The 15,677-nt window shown below is 36.3% G+C and overlaps 1 long non-coding RNA gene across 2 annotated transcripts in view; it reads left to right on the forward strand.

Annotated features, from left to right (window-relative positions):
- The window catches only part of LOC125929966 (uncharacterized), a 46,997-nt gene that overhangs the window by 7,504 nt on the left and 23,816 nt on the right, over window positions 1-15,677 (forward strand). Inside the window, exon 4 of one of the 2 annotated variants that reach the window (XR_007460019.1) lies at window positions 13,698-13,811. This is a non-coding gene — a long non-coding RNA (uncharacterized LOC125929966). Of the gene's footprint in view, window positions 1-3,085; window positions 3,441-13,697; window positions 13,812-15,677 lie in introns of those variants that run through there. The other variant, XR_007460018.1, reaches the window with a different exon arrangement.

The following is a 15,677-nucleotide window of genomic DNA, read 5'->3' on the forward strand; positions in this document are numbered from 1 at the left end:
AATTGGTCTTATTTTCTAACACATCCAGCCATGCTTAATAAGAACTAGCTACTTCTTACTTAAACCTTCAATATCTAATAGTCAAGAATGCTCCACACCATTGTTTCTCAAACTATCCGCAATCCAAGACTTGCATTGGTTCTCTATACTGAGTAACAAACCCCCCCCCCAATTTAGCAGCTTAAATCAATCTATAATTATTACTTCATAGTATCTATCAATTAAGAATCTAGAAGCAACTTAGTTGGATGTTTCCAGGTTCAGGGTCTCTCTTGAGATTGTCGTCAAGCTGTGGGCTAGAGCTGCAGTCATCTAGAAAAGAATCGTCCCCTAAGCTCACTCATGTGGTGGTTTGCAGTCTCAGTTCCTTATGACTATTAGCTATATAGCTCAGTTTTTTTTTTTTTTCAACGTTTATTTATTTATTTTTGGGACAGAGAGAGACAGAGCATGAACGGGGGAGGGACAGAGAGAGAGGGAGACACAGAATCGGAAACAGGCTCCAGGCTCTGAGCCATCAGCCCAGAGCCTGACGCGGGGCTCGAACTCACGGACCGTGAGATCGTGACCTGGCTGAAGTCGGACGCTTAACCGACTGCGCCACCCAGGCGCCCCTATAGCTCAGTTTTTTAAACCATGTGGTTTTCTCCCTACTGCTGCTCATGGCATGACTTCTCAAGTACAAATAATCCAAAAGAGAGAAACCTCAAGAAGGAGGCCACAGTCTTGTACAATATAATCTTGGAAATGACAAACCATCAATTCTACCTCATGCTACTGGCCACATAGACCAGTAAGATGTGAGAGATGGATGATGGCACAAAGCTGTGAGTATCAGGTGTCCATGATCATTTGGGGGCCAGTTAGAAGCTTACTTGTAAGAACTTTTTCTCTTAAAAATGTCTAATCTGGGGTGACTGGGTGGCTCAGTTGGTTGAGTGTCTGATTTCAGCTCGGGTCATGATTTTGTGGTTCATGAGTTCGAGCCCCATGTATCTGTGCTGATAGCTCAGAGCCTGGAGCCTGCTTCAGATTCTGTGTCTCCTTTTCTCTCTGTCCCTCCCCTGCTTGTGCTCTCTCTCTCTTTAAAATAAATAAACATTACAAAATTTAAAGAAAATGTCTAATCTATCACATATTGAACAGATTTATTTGCCATTCTAATTTATGCAAAATGGCTTCTACAATTAGACTTAAGGCTCTAGGGCAAAAGGGACTTTATCTTATTCACGGCTGTATTTCTATAGGTAATTGAGTGATGACTGGAACAATTTAGTAAACGCATCCTATTTTTAAAGCTGCTAAAACAATGTTATGGGCTAAATATTGATATCCCCCTGAAAATGCATATGTTGAAGCCCTAAGTGAATGTGATAGGATTGGAAGACAAGGGCTTTGGGAGGTAATTAGGGTTAGATTAGGTCATGACAGTGGGGCCTTCAAGACATATTAGTTGGTTTTATGAGAAAGAAAAAGGGATTCAAGAGAAAGAGAAAGTTATCTCTTTCCCAATCTCCCTCACCCTCTCTCTCCCTCCATCCCTTTTTTTCCCCCTTCTTCCCTCCCCACATGCCTCTCTCCTTTCTACTGTCTTCCCTCTCCCTCTTCCCCTATAGCAAGCCCTGTGAGCACACAGTGGAAAGCCAAGCCAGGAAGAGAGATCACTACAGCATGATCAAGCTGGCACTGTGATAGTGGATTTCCAATATTAGGAATTGTGAGAAAATAAGTTTCAGTCATTTAAGGCATCTGTACTGTAGTTTGTTTGCTTGTTGCTATATTTTAAGTAGGCTTCTGGTCCAGGGTGGAGCCCAACGGGGCTTAAACTCACCCTGAGATCAAGACCTGAGCTGAGATCAAGAGGTGGATATCTAACCAACTGAGCCACCCAGGCTCCCCTTTTCTATGGTATTTTGTAATGGCAGCCTGAGCAGACTAAGACAGAAAGGAAATCCAGACCTTAAAGTAACAAAGCCATTTAGGGATTTAACACTTCAGGATTGGGATATGTCCAGTAATAACTAAACTAAATCCCTTAGGCTGAAGTTTAAATTTATGTCCTCATATTAAATTCTCTGTTTGCCATTCACTGCCACAGTGTACCAGGCACTGTGTTATATGAGAAATATGCAGATAATAGGTCGTCCCACAAACAAATGAAAGGCATAAACTAAAGGAGAGGTACATTAATAGCAAAACTCCTCTTTAGAGGGGACTTTGATGACATCTCCCCATGTTTCTCCTAACTCTCTCTCTCCAGCATATTAATCTGTTTTATTTTCATTAGAGGATTTAGCTTGTTTACAATTTTCTCTCTTGTGTACCTATGTGCCCCTAGTTTTTGTTTGCTTCCTGACCTTTGCCCTCTCCTCCACCTACACAAGATGTAAGCTCTGGAGGGTAGAGTGCATCCCAGTGGACTTGACGATTATTTTATTTACAAGCCTGCCTAGAACTGGACTTGGCTTGAACTAAGCATGTACCATGTACACATTGAAGGAATAGAGTTAACGTAGAAGTACGTTCAAAGCAAGATGGAATCTTTTACTCTCTTCTACAAATCCTGTCTCCAAATGTCATGACAAGGCCTATAATTCTACCTTTTTTTCTTTTATGCTTTCAGTTAAGGTTTCGCTTTTCAGTGTTGGGATCACAGGCTTTGTTTTGCCACTGAGTCCCTTTTCCTCACTTTTTCAGTTGTGGACCAGAGTATGAGCCGAATATTTGTGTTTCTATGCAGTGATGCTGCTTTTATCGTTTACATTACCTCATTTAGTTTGGAACTAAGTGGTGTCAAATGGGAGTTTTGCATGAATAAGGATGGCAGATGAATCTGTTCCAATTAAATGGAAATTAAAGAGACATTTTCAAGGACGTTCATTCAAAAAATTGATCTGCTTTGCAATTAGTCTCCTGTAAAATTATTTTTCAGTAGCCATGGAAATCACTAACCCACTAACCCAAGATAAGTAAAGTAGATGTCTTTCTCAGAATTTATAAGAACCTGAAGGGGAAAAAAAGATTTTGTTTTTAATTGGAATTTCATTGTTGCTAATTTTGAACCGTTCATTTGTGAATGGAGCAGGGTGAGAGATGGCTGGGAAGAAAAACACCGAGTTCTGCTCTGCGCACTAAGCACTTGACAGACTGCTTGATTTTCCCGTTGGATACTGAGGACAGTCCAGCCACAGCAATATTCGTGTCCCGCTTTATAGTCAAGGAAACTGATACCCACAAAGTGAAAGGATTCACCCACAGTCAGTAGAGCCAGCACATGGAGGAAAAGAGCCATCAACCTCAGCTCATTTGACTCCCATTCACCTCAAGACCATGGATAAATGGTTGCTGAATAATTGCTCAAGTCTGATTTCAAGCACTTTCTAATGTGTAATCTTGATAACTGTGGTTGCACAATAAATGGAACACAGTTTCCCAAAGTTTGTCCTGAGGGAAGGATATTATCTTGGAATACTAATAGGGGTTATCTGGGGGGGAAAAAGTTGCCAGGGGGAAAATTTAAGAAAAGCTGAGTTGAATGCAATTAAATCACTTTAAAATAAAGCAAAACAAATAACCCTTTGGCACTTATCAGAGCCTTTAATATGCTAATGTGCCTTATGCTAATGTTCCCAGTGAAATAAATCTCAGTGGAGGTGGTTTAGTGCTTAGAGATGGAAATGGTGGGGGGCGGGGTTGAGACAGTACAATGAACTTACCAGAAGTATTTGAACATCTAATATTTTTCCTTGGCAGAATATTTTATAGGACTAAAGCTCTATGGATTATGGTTTGTGAAATCCTTGTGTAAATTATTAGAGCAAAAACAAAGCAGCAAAGCAGCAGGTAGAAGGAGTCTACCACTAGGGCTACTAATTATACTGATTAAATATCACCACGTGGACATAAAAGATGTTCTTTTCTAAGAAAAGGCTATAATAAGAATTATAGAAAATTGGTACCAATTAATATTGATGAAATGATTCCCTCCACCCACCTTGCTTCCCCTGAGTCCTTTCTTCTATCTCCAGTTTTGTTTTTTCCATCTGTAGGGTCCTAAGTCTCAGTCTCTGTGGCACCTAAAGCCTTAATGAATTCACTCAGGAAAAGATAAAATTGTCACTCAGAATAACAGAGCGTTCTTTACAAAGAGTTGAGTAGTTCATCAGTTCTCTCGACTGGGGATTGATAAAATTACAAAACAAATAAATAAATAAATAGACAAACGAGCACAAAACAAAAAACCCATATAAGATTTAACAGAAAGCTAACAGTCTTCTACCGGATAAGAACCCAAAAATAACAAAAAAGGCAAGGGTAGGGATGGGTGGATGTCAGAGGAGAGGGGAACTACTTACCTTTGACTGTAAAATTATTTTATAAAAAAAATACATTAAAAAAACAATTAAGGGGCGCCTGGGTGGCTTAGTCAGTTGAGCATCAGACTCAGCTCAGGTCATGATCTTACTGCTGGTGAATTGGAGCCCCACATCAGGCTCTGTACGGACAGCTCAGAGCCTGGAGCCTGCTTTCAATTCTGTCTCCCTCTCTCTGCCCCTCTTCTGCTCATACTCTCTTTCTCCCAAAAATAAATAAACATTAAAAAATAAAGCAAAAAATTTTAAAGTACAAAGGGCATATACTTGAAAAACTTCTATAAATTAACTATTGTGATCTCATAACACGCTTGTATTATATAAGTATGTTTGTATGTGTATGTATGTGCCTTAGTCTATTCAAGCTGCTGTAATAAACATACGTGGGGCAACCCATAAACATTAAGAATTTATTTCTCACAGTTCTGGAGTCTAGAAATCCAAGAGCAAGACACCAACATGGTCATATGCCACAGAGAGCCCTCTTCTGTTCACAAATTCCCGCCTTCTCTTGCATTCTTATACAAGGGCAGAGACAGGAAGCCAGCATTCTTGCAACTTTTATAAGGACATTAATCCTATTCACGAGAGCTTTACGCTCATGACCTCATCTAATTCTAATTATCTCCCAAAGGCCTGACCTCCTAATATCATCATATTGGGGGAGTAGGATTTCAACATATGAATTGGGGGGAGGGGCATGAATATGCAATACATAACAATGCACGAAAAGATTTTTCTATACAGGCACCTGACTGAGAGCTGGAAGTGGGGAACTACTATTATAACCTGAATCCTCAAAACAAAGTATGGGCCCTCAATCTCTTGTTTGAAACCCTTATTATTTTTGCAGAGCAAAGAAAATAAATACATACCTTAATACAGTGAGTATTGAATAACATTCAAAGGGTATGGAACTCTGGAATGTAACATAATACTATTTGTCTAGTAAAGCATGGATGTTCACACAAAAAGTAAAATAATTGTAGATTGTAACAAGGCCAGACATCAGTACAGATCAGGATGCGACATTTAAACTGTCTTTTAATTTTCAGAGTATTTTCAGATCTATGTTATCAACCCCTACCCCCACCACCAAATGTGGCACTCCATAGAATTAATGAGGCCTAGTGAAATAATTTACTTGATTTCAGTCTTATGCTTTGTGAAATTGACCTCAGCTACATTTTATTGTCCAAAAGCACTTTGTCTTAGGATTTTGAGTCTGGGGTTTAATAGTAATGAATGATATCTGCATGAAAAGGAAGATTCATGTTTCTTAATTCCTTTTGGTTAGAAAGAGTGGATGGAATGCCATTAACTGGGAAATAGGAAGAGTGCTAAATAATAAGTAGGTAATTATGGGAGAAAATTATTTCCACAACTAAATTGAAGAATGTTTGAATGTGAAATTTATTTATTTATTTATTTGTTTTATTTTATTATTTTTTTAATGTCTATTTTTGAGAGGGAGAGTGCATGCACGCTTAGTGGGGAAGGGGCAGAGAGAGACGGGGAACAGAGGATCTGAAGCAGGCTCTGTGCTGACAGCAGAGAGCCTGCTGCAGGCCTCAAACTCAGGAACAATGAGATCATGACCTGAGCTGAAGTCAGATGCTTAACCTACTGAGCCACCCAGGCACCCATGAACTTTATATATTAATGAGAGTCAACATAGCACAGCAGCTAAGAACATGGCTATAGTTCGACATCTGTGGGCTGTGAATGCATTTGCTTTCATGGGCTGTTTCCTTCACTGAAAAATAAATAAATACATACATACACAAAATTATATTATTATATTTTGAGTCCGTGTTGGCATAAGGAATCATTATTATGTGTTCAATATTATCATATTCATTGTATTTATTATATAATCAATGTTATGATGTTCTTTTTTTGCTTCTGATTTTAGAAAAAAATTCAGATTAAAACATTTTTTGTCTTCCTAAAATATGGTGGACCCTTGGCATTGTGTCCATGTGCCTCACGGACAAGTCAACCCCTGTTAAGACAGATTCTGGAGCCAGACTGCCTTGGTGCAAATCCTAGCATCTCTACTTAGCAGTTTACTTTTCTGCTTAATTTGTTCTGCAAAATGGGGAAAATAAAATTCCTACATCACAGTGTTGATAAAAGAATAAAAGTAATTACCTTTTGTCAAGCACTTAGATAAATGCTTGTTAAATTTACTTTCTCCCAGCTTATACATATTTATCTCATTATTTAAAAAAAATTTGATAATGCAGCTGAAATTTTTCTGAATAGAAACAAGCTTCTTCTCGCCTAGGAAGACAAATAATGATAAAGAAATATGTTGGATTCAACTGAGAGAAGATGGGAGGGAGGAAGACATTGAGAAGGGATATACTTCCGGGGCCAGATTGCCTGATTCCACAACTTGGTGCTGCCATTTGATAGCTGTGTGATCCTGAGCAGGTTATTTAATATTTGTAAGCTCTGTTTCCATACTTTTGAAATGTAGATAAAAATAGCGTCCAATTTACAAGATTATTGTTGGCTTAAATGATCATTTAATGATATACTTAACAATAGTGGCTGCATAATAAACAATAATAAAATTAACACTTATCTGTATTTCTTCATAACTTTTCCACTTTAGTTCTCCCTTATTACTTCCCCCAGTTTTTTTGCAACCAGTTCACAGCTCCAGCTCTATGGAGTGACACTGTTGATGGGGGAACCACAGTGGTCTCCTGTTCCTCCCTCTATCCTCAGTGTGTGTAAACAAATATCAAACTTATACACTCAGGAAATCCTACAATATAAATAAAAACTCTTTATCATTAAAAAATTATCTTTCTTGCTATATTTTCACTAATCTCCGCAAACACAAATCCTTTCTAAATTTGTATTATCAATTTAGCTATTACTAAAAAGAAGGGGGGGTGGGGCAGGGAAGTAGGGAGAAATAATTAGGAGATAGGAAAGAAATGTTAAATGTAACTTCCAATTAATTTGCCGTATATATCATCGGTTCTAAAGAAGAATCTCAGATAAATGACCAGTATCAAGAACTGAAATACTTATATGCAAGCCAATTCCTAATATTTTCAAGATAAAATAATGTTTGGGGAGTAAAATACAGATGAAAGCCCATATAAGTGTGGGGCCCTGGAAAAGTGCTGAGCGTCCTCTTGTCTTAGAACAGGACTGCTTAGATGTTTTCTAATTCTCTCCTATTCTCTTCTATTCTTCCACACTTTTAAGAATGAAAGGGGTAAGATGTATATGTATATTTGGTACTCATAATCTCTTTTAATGGTTGGCTTATATTCAACAAAAGTCCCTAATTCAATGAAGTGGTATATCTTTAATGGAAGAATAACAAGGAGAATTTGCATTTCCTGTTTGGTAAAGTAAATATAACATGGAATTTAGGAAGTGGTTACTAATATTGTCAGGAGATGGTTTATGTACTATTGCAAAAGATTTGCTTTCCAACTCAAGTCATGTATATGGGCTTAATTTTTAGGTCATAAAGGAAAGAGTTGAGAATTTTAAATCGAATTGAAAACAAGCATACTTTAGGATTAGCTTATGTGTGTATGTAAATATATAAACACTTTTTTAAAATATGGGGCAGAGGAAAATATTTACAACCTATCTGTCTATTCATATGAGATTTTCCTACAATTTGATTGCTTAGTTTATTTTCTGTGGGTTAAGGAAACTAAAGATGACTTCTTTGGTGATGTAAAAAATTCAGACACTTCATAAGACAAGCTGCATCCCACCACAGATTATTTATTTCGGGTTATTTATATTTGTATTTAGCTATTTTCATTATTCTTTAGGGAATGGGTGAAAACTTAATTTATAGGCCAAAAAGTCTTGTACTTCCCTAACTACAAACTGTGGCCAGAAAGTATTAATGAGAGAATTAATCCTTATGACTTTATTTCCAAAGATAAATGGCTTAAGGTTCTTTATGTTCTAGACTTAACATAGCCTACTGTCTAACTTTGTGAAACTCAATGATGTGTCTGCTTTAGTTTTCTTAACTATAAAATGAATTACTCCCCTTTCTGCTTTCTTTCCTGTCCACAAATCCTGTGGACAAATCTGAGTATTCAGAATTTAAATGAATGCCTTTATTTTAGTCTCATTAAAGTGCTGTAAACTATTCCCACTGATAAAGGCTAATGTGCAAAAAATATGTATGCAAATTTTAATTGTAGAGTTACTGAAGTGATTTCCAGGAAACATCCCTAGTCTTTATATTTGAAAGAATGCTGGCCCTTTGATATTCTGGGTCTTCAGTTAGCAGTGGACACATGTCTAACAGATGCCTCTGTAAAAAGGCATTTTTTTTAAAAGAAAATCATAAATAAGTGTTTTGGTCCAAGATGGTGATGTAGAAAGACTGTGAACTCACTTCCTCCATAGAACACAGCATCATATTATACCCATTTAGAGAGCAATTCTTGAAGAACTGAGGGCTGACTGAACAGCCTATGCACAACAAAAGACAGAGAGAATGGCAAAAGATACAGAAGAGAGAAAAAGGAGAGAAAGCAAGAGAGATGGAGACACAGTCCATTCTTCCAAATTTACAAGTATCTACTCTTCCTAATCTACAGCAACAACACAGAATGTCAAGCAAAATGGGGAGGCAGAGAATATACTCGAAAATAAAGAACAAGAAAATTATGAGTAAAAATATATAAAATGGGGCACTTGGGTAGCTCAGTCGTCAAAGCCTCTGAGTCTACCTCAGGTCATGATCTCACAGTTGTGGAATCCAGCCCCATGTCAGGCTCTGTCCTGGTAGGGCTGTGCCTGTTTAGGATTCTCTCTCCCTCTCTCTCTGCCCCGCCCCAACTCACACACATGTGCATGCTCACTGTCAAAATAAATAAACTTTTTAAAAATATGTAACACATGACAGCATATACATAAAATGTGGAGGAATTTTAAAAAAACGTTATTTAAGATTATGTTCAAACTTAAAAACAAAAATAAAAATCATGTGATCATCTCAATAGATGCGGAAAAAGCATTTTGCAAAATCTGACATTTGTTCATGATAAAAACAAAGTGGGTATAGGGAGAATATACATCAACATAATAAAAACCACATATGAAAAATTTGCAGCTAACCTTATACTCAAAGGTGAAAAACTGAGAGCTTTTCCTCTAAGATCAAGAATGAAACAAAAAGGCTCACTTTTAGTGAACATAATACCCAAAGCCCCAGGCACCACAACCAGACAAAGAAAGAAAGAAAGAAAGAAAGAAAGAAAGAAAGAAAGAAAGAAAGAAAATGAGGCATCCATATTGTTAAGGAAGAAAAGTAAACTCCTAAGTTGTACAACTACAGTAGAAAATCTATTAGAAGTAAGAAATGAATTCAGTAAAGTTTCAGGATACAAAATTAATACTCAGAAAGCAGTAATGTTTTTATGCACTAATAACAAAGTAACAGAAAGAGAAATTAAGGAAACTATTCCACTTAGAACTGCACCAAAAATAAATAAATAAAATACCTAGGAATAAACTTAAAGAAGTGAAAGATCTGCACTCTAAAAACTCTAAAACACTGATAAAAGAAATTGAAGACAACACAAACAAATGGAAAGATATTCCATGTTCATGGACTGGAAGAATAATATTGTTAAAATGTTTATGCTACCCAAAGCAATCTACAGATTCAATGCAATGCTATCAAAATACCAGTAGCATTTTTCACTGAACTAGAACAAAAGTACTAAAATTTGTATGGAACCACAAAAGACCCTGAAGTAGGCAAAGCAATCATGAGAATAAAGAACAAAGCTGGATCTATCATAATTCCAGATTTTAAGATACACTACAAAGCTGTCATCATTAAAACAGTATGGAACTGGGGCTCCTGGGTGGCTCAGTCGGTTAAGCGTCCGACTTCAGCTCAGGTCACGATCTCACGGTCTGTGAGTTCGAGCCCCGCGTCAGGCTCTGGGCTGATGATGGCCCAGAGCCTGGAGCCTGCTTCCGATTCTGTGTCTTCCTCTCTCTCTCTGACCCTCCCCGTTCATGCTCTGTCTCTCTCTGTCTCAAAAATAAATAAACGTTAAAAAAAATTAAAAAAAAAAACAGTATGGAACTGGCACCAACTAGACACATAGATCAATACAATCGAGAGTTCAGAAATAAACCCTTGCTTATATGATCAATTAATCTATGACAAAGGATACAATAGTATAAAATGGGGCAAAGACAATCTCTTCAATAAATGGTCCTGGGAAAACTGGCCAGCTACCTGCAAAAGAATGAACCAGACCACTGTGTTATACCATATATAAGAATAAACTCAAAATGAATTAAAGACTTAGATGTGAGACCTGATACCATAAAAATCCTAAGATTTTCCTAAGGAACGGGGAAAAAAGCAAAAGTAAGCTAGTGGGACTATATCAAAATAAAAAGATATGCATAGTGAACAAAACCATCAACAAAACAAAATGGAGAATGGGAGAAAATATTTGTAAATGATATATCTTATATGCAATTAATATCCAAAACAAAGAACTTACATAACACCAAAAAAACAAAAACAAAAACAACAATCCCATTAAAAAATGGGTAGAGGACTTGAATAGACATTTTCCAAACAAAACACAGATGGCCAACAGACATATGAAAAGATGTTCAACATTGATAATCATCAGGAAAATGCACATCAAAACCACAATGAGACATTACCTTACAACCATCAGAATGGCAAAAACAAAAAAGATGAGAAATTACACATGTTGGCAATGATATGGAGAAAAAGAAACTCTCCCGCCCTGTTGGTGGGTAGGTTAACTGGTTTAGCCACTGTGGGAAACAGTACACAGTTTCCTCAAAAAACTAAAAATAGAAATACCATAGGATACAGTAATTCCACTATTGGGTACTTACTCAAAGAAAACAAAAACATAAATTTGAAAAGATATATATAACCCTATGTTTATTGAAGCATTTTTTATAATAGCCAAGATATAGAAGCAAGCTAGGTGTCATTGATAGACGAATGGATAAGGAAGAGGTCACACACATACAGGAATATTACACAGACATAAAAAGGATAAGATCATACCATTGTGACAACATGGATGGGCCTAGCAAGTATTGTGCTAAGTGAATTAAGTCAGACTGATAATTAAAAACGCCGTAATGATTTCACTCATATGTACAATCTAGAAAACAAAACAACAAGGAAACAAACAAACAAGCAGAATCAGACCTAAAAATACAGAGAACAAAAAGCTTCCCCAGAGGGGAGGAAGATGGTGGGATAGGCAAAACTGGTGAATGAGAAGCGGAGATACAGACTTCCAGTTACAGGATGAATAAACCACGGGAATAAGAGTACAGCATAGGAATATAGTCAGTTATATTGCCATGACATTGTATTGTGAAAGATGACAGCTATGCTTGTAGAGAGCATAGCATAGCACACAGAGAGGTTGAATCACTATGTTGTACACGTGAAACTTATGTAACGTGTGTCAACTATATTCAAATCAAAAATCAAAACAATACATGATTTTGCAGCTTCTCTGACATGTTTTATTAGTTTAAGTTGTTACCCCTTCTGAGACCGACACATTTTCTAGAAATCCTAATTGAAATTGACGTTTCTATAAATACTGGATTTTTTTTTTTTGTTTTGTTTCTTGTTTTTTGCTTAATATGTCTTCCTGTATACTTTGGTATTCCATCTATGTTTCTTACTTGGAGTCTTGCAAGCTATATATATTGTTTTTAGTTTTTCTAGTGTTAAATTTAATAAAGACAAAGTAAACATAAGAATGCATAAAAGAAAAAGAAGAAAAAATAAAAACATGCAATGTGTTGAGAAAACAAAATAGGCTTGAACTACCACTTTTCACCTCCTAATAAATTCGTTCAGAAATTCCCTGTCAGTCTCCCTATATTTCTGAAGTATAAACTTCTGTTCAGTTTAAAATGTGCATATGCAAAAAATGAAGCCTCCTTTTTAAACATGGATGTAAGTATGGTATCATTACTTCTGATGCTGAAGACCAGGAAATGATGTAAATATACACTCTTTCTTGCCTTGGCCTACCACTTCCTACAATTAATGAAATCTTACTGATGTTTCATAAAAAAAAAAAAAAAGAAAAAAAAAACTAAGGCAAACATACATTCCTTACATTTAGTGAATTAAACTCAATATATAAACTAAAGGATGATGCTTATTTCAAAGACAGTGACAATGCCTAAAATACTTTCGGGTTTCATCATTTGCAGATGTCATCAATGCTGGCAACATAATTTTGTTAAATAATTTTAATGGAAGAGAGTCTTTGTGGATTTTCTTTGAAACGAACCATTTGGAGGGCATCTTGTGAATAAAAAGAGGCGCGGAATGTTGCCTTTGTTCAAATACTGATGTGAGTTTAAAGTCATAGTATTGATACTTTGCTGTGGAATTCAAATGGACTCTGAAGACAATAAGAAAAGAGAATTCTGAAATTGTTAGCTGATGCAAGAATCATTATAGTGACTCCTTCAACTGGCAATATTAGTACATGAATGTCAGTGAAGATGGTGGTTCTTAGGATATTCAACTAAACGCCAGGAAAATAAAGTATTTGGAAAAATTACAATAGAAAATTCAAGTTGGCCGAAGCTTTGGAATCTCTCATCACCATCCTTTAAACTTATAAATTATATCACTGAGAATCAGAGAAGTTCAGTGATGTAACCACGTTCACAGGGTTAAGGTCAGAAACTGGGACTAGAGTCAGGATACTTGACACACAGTAGAATGTTTTTCTCACCACTACATCATGCTGACAAGTTCACTGGGCTATATCCTAAAATAACTAAGCTTTGTAGAGGCAGATGTCTTGAATGTGTAGTGATGTACATCTATAAGTGCTAAAAAAGGCTGAATTTAAGAATTTTTACCCCTTAGGTTTATAAAAATAAGTTTGAGATCTTTAAATTTCTCCGTGTATTTAAAAATCCTAGAGAATTTTTATCTACAGTGATCCATTCTACAAACAATAACACTATTTTCACTCTATTTCCCTATATATAGTTTGAATTTAACTTTTCATGTTCAGGGGGAAGGAAAATAATTCTAATTTAATTATTCAGTTATGTTTATAGCTTATTTTCAAAGAATTTTTTACTGCTTAATATTTCTTGCCATTATAATTTTTAGTTCCTAAACTCACAAGGAATAAATGTTACATTAACTTTTTCATCATTAAATAAAATTGAATCTGACTCCAAGCTTCTTCTTGCTTGGCTAGTAAGAGATCCACATTCAGTCATTTTAGCGCCATCTATCTGTCTCTTTAGAACCACACTGGAATCAAGGAATTTCATGGGACGACTGGAAGATGGGGGAAGGCAACTTCAGTCAACATGACTCCTGAAGACATACTCAATATGCAAGCCTACTTCTTCTTGAAGGTAGGTAGGTAATGCCAGTCAAAGGAAGCTTTGTCAACTACTTCAAGAGAAGCCTCCTTAGAAGACCCAAGTACTCAACTAAACTTCCCCAGGTTCTTCTGCACTTCTAGGGTTTCTATAAGGAATGATGTGTGGACCCCTGTTAATCACGGGTGTAAGAGCCATTCATCACCTTCCTATTTGAGACAATCTTTTTCTACTTTGATGCTTCTCTTCTGTATCTTGCTCATTCCTTCTGCCTTTCTTTCCAGAGTCCAGCATGACACCTTAATAAACTGAGGCTTTTGAAACAAGTGCTCGAAGGGAAGTTTATCTTTAGGTAATATAAATTCTAGGCTACTTTCTGAAATGAGGAAAGGAGTGGAATAGAGGTACTAAGTAAAAATGGCTATTTTTTTTTCTGATCCTTTCATAGCAATGAAAATGAAACACAAATTAGTATCTCAACAAATAATCCTGTCACATGTTCTACACATAGGACCATCCTGAATATGGTCTGTATTTTGATCATTATGCATACTGGTATATAAAAATAATGACTAAACATAATTCTTCATTACTACTTCATCCTATTATCTGATGGGACCTGGGAGCTGATACAGTTCTAATTCCTCATTTTATTTTTTTAAATTTATTTTTTTTAATGTTTATTCATTTTTCAGAGACAGAGAGACAGAGCATAAGCAGGGGAAGGGGCAGAGAGAGAGAGGGAGACACAGAATCTGAAACAGGCTCCAGGCTCTGAGCTGTCACCACAGAGCCCAACGCGGGGCTCGAACTCACAAACCGCAAGATTGTGACCTGAGCCAAAGTCAGACACTTAACCAACTGAGCCATCTAGGTGCCCTTAATTCCTCATTTCATGAAAAATGAAATTTAAAAACCAGACTGAGACATCCTCTTTTTTATCATTACATACGTACTTCGGTAAAGGTAGTATTACTCACGAGTCTGGCATTCTTTGTACTGAAAAATTGGAACAGTTTTCCTTATGAATATGAATAAATGACTTTAATGAAAGCCAAGGAACTTTTAAAGCACCAACACTGTCAAAGTTGACTATGGTCTCAGAGTAACATGCACATAGCTCTTGCCTGATGTAGACCTGAACCTAGTTGAAATCAATCAATACAATACTGAGTAATTAGACAGAAATGAACAACTTATTTTCATTACAAATTACTTCAAATTAGAACATACTTCCTGCCTCTTCAATGTACCTTACAGAGACAGCAGATACTAAAACTATTTAGGCTGGAATAAATGAATTGTTTGTGCCCCCTCTTTAATGATATGATGATAGTTTGGGGGGGGGGCTCATTTCCCTGTGGCATCTTTCTTACCTATTCTTTATTCATGGCAGCTGGGGACAAATAACACATCAGATAGGTTACACTATTCAGAACTGGAAAAAAAAGAGAGAACTGGCCGTTATTAAACTGTATGTGGCAAAAGAAAAACAAAATCTGAATTGCTAGGCCCATAACAACATCAAATTTAGAAGAAAGCTGGGCTAAAGATTTTTGGTAGGCAACCCAACAGATAAAAAAATAACTGAGAGTTAAAGATAATTCATTATTGAATCTTTATATTTGTGGCAATAATACTTCTTAAACAACTCGTTACCTTGAATTTTCAGACCTGAGGTCTTAAGTACCCCATTGTTTAACAATTTCTAGTTGCATATTAATTTCCAAGAAAAAAATAAGAGAATTAAGCCCTAAATTTTTATTTTTTTTGAGTTTTCCAAAACTGTTCTGTCTTCTGTACAAGGAACTAGAAAGGAATTAAAGGTTTGCCTATACCAGAATTATTTGTTTTTCAATTTTAGAGATAGAGAGTGGGAGTGCTGGAGAGGGACAGAGG

This window comes from Panthera uncia, chromosome A2 (assembly GCF_023721935.1).
Source record: "Panthera uncia isolate 11264 chromosome A2, Puncia_PCG_1.0, whole genome shotgun sequence".
NCBI lineage: Eukaryota > Metazoa > Chordata > Mammalia > Carnivora > Felidae > Panthera > Panthera uncia.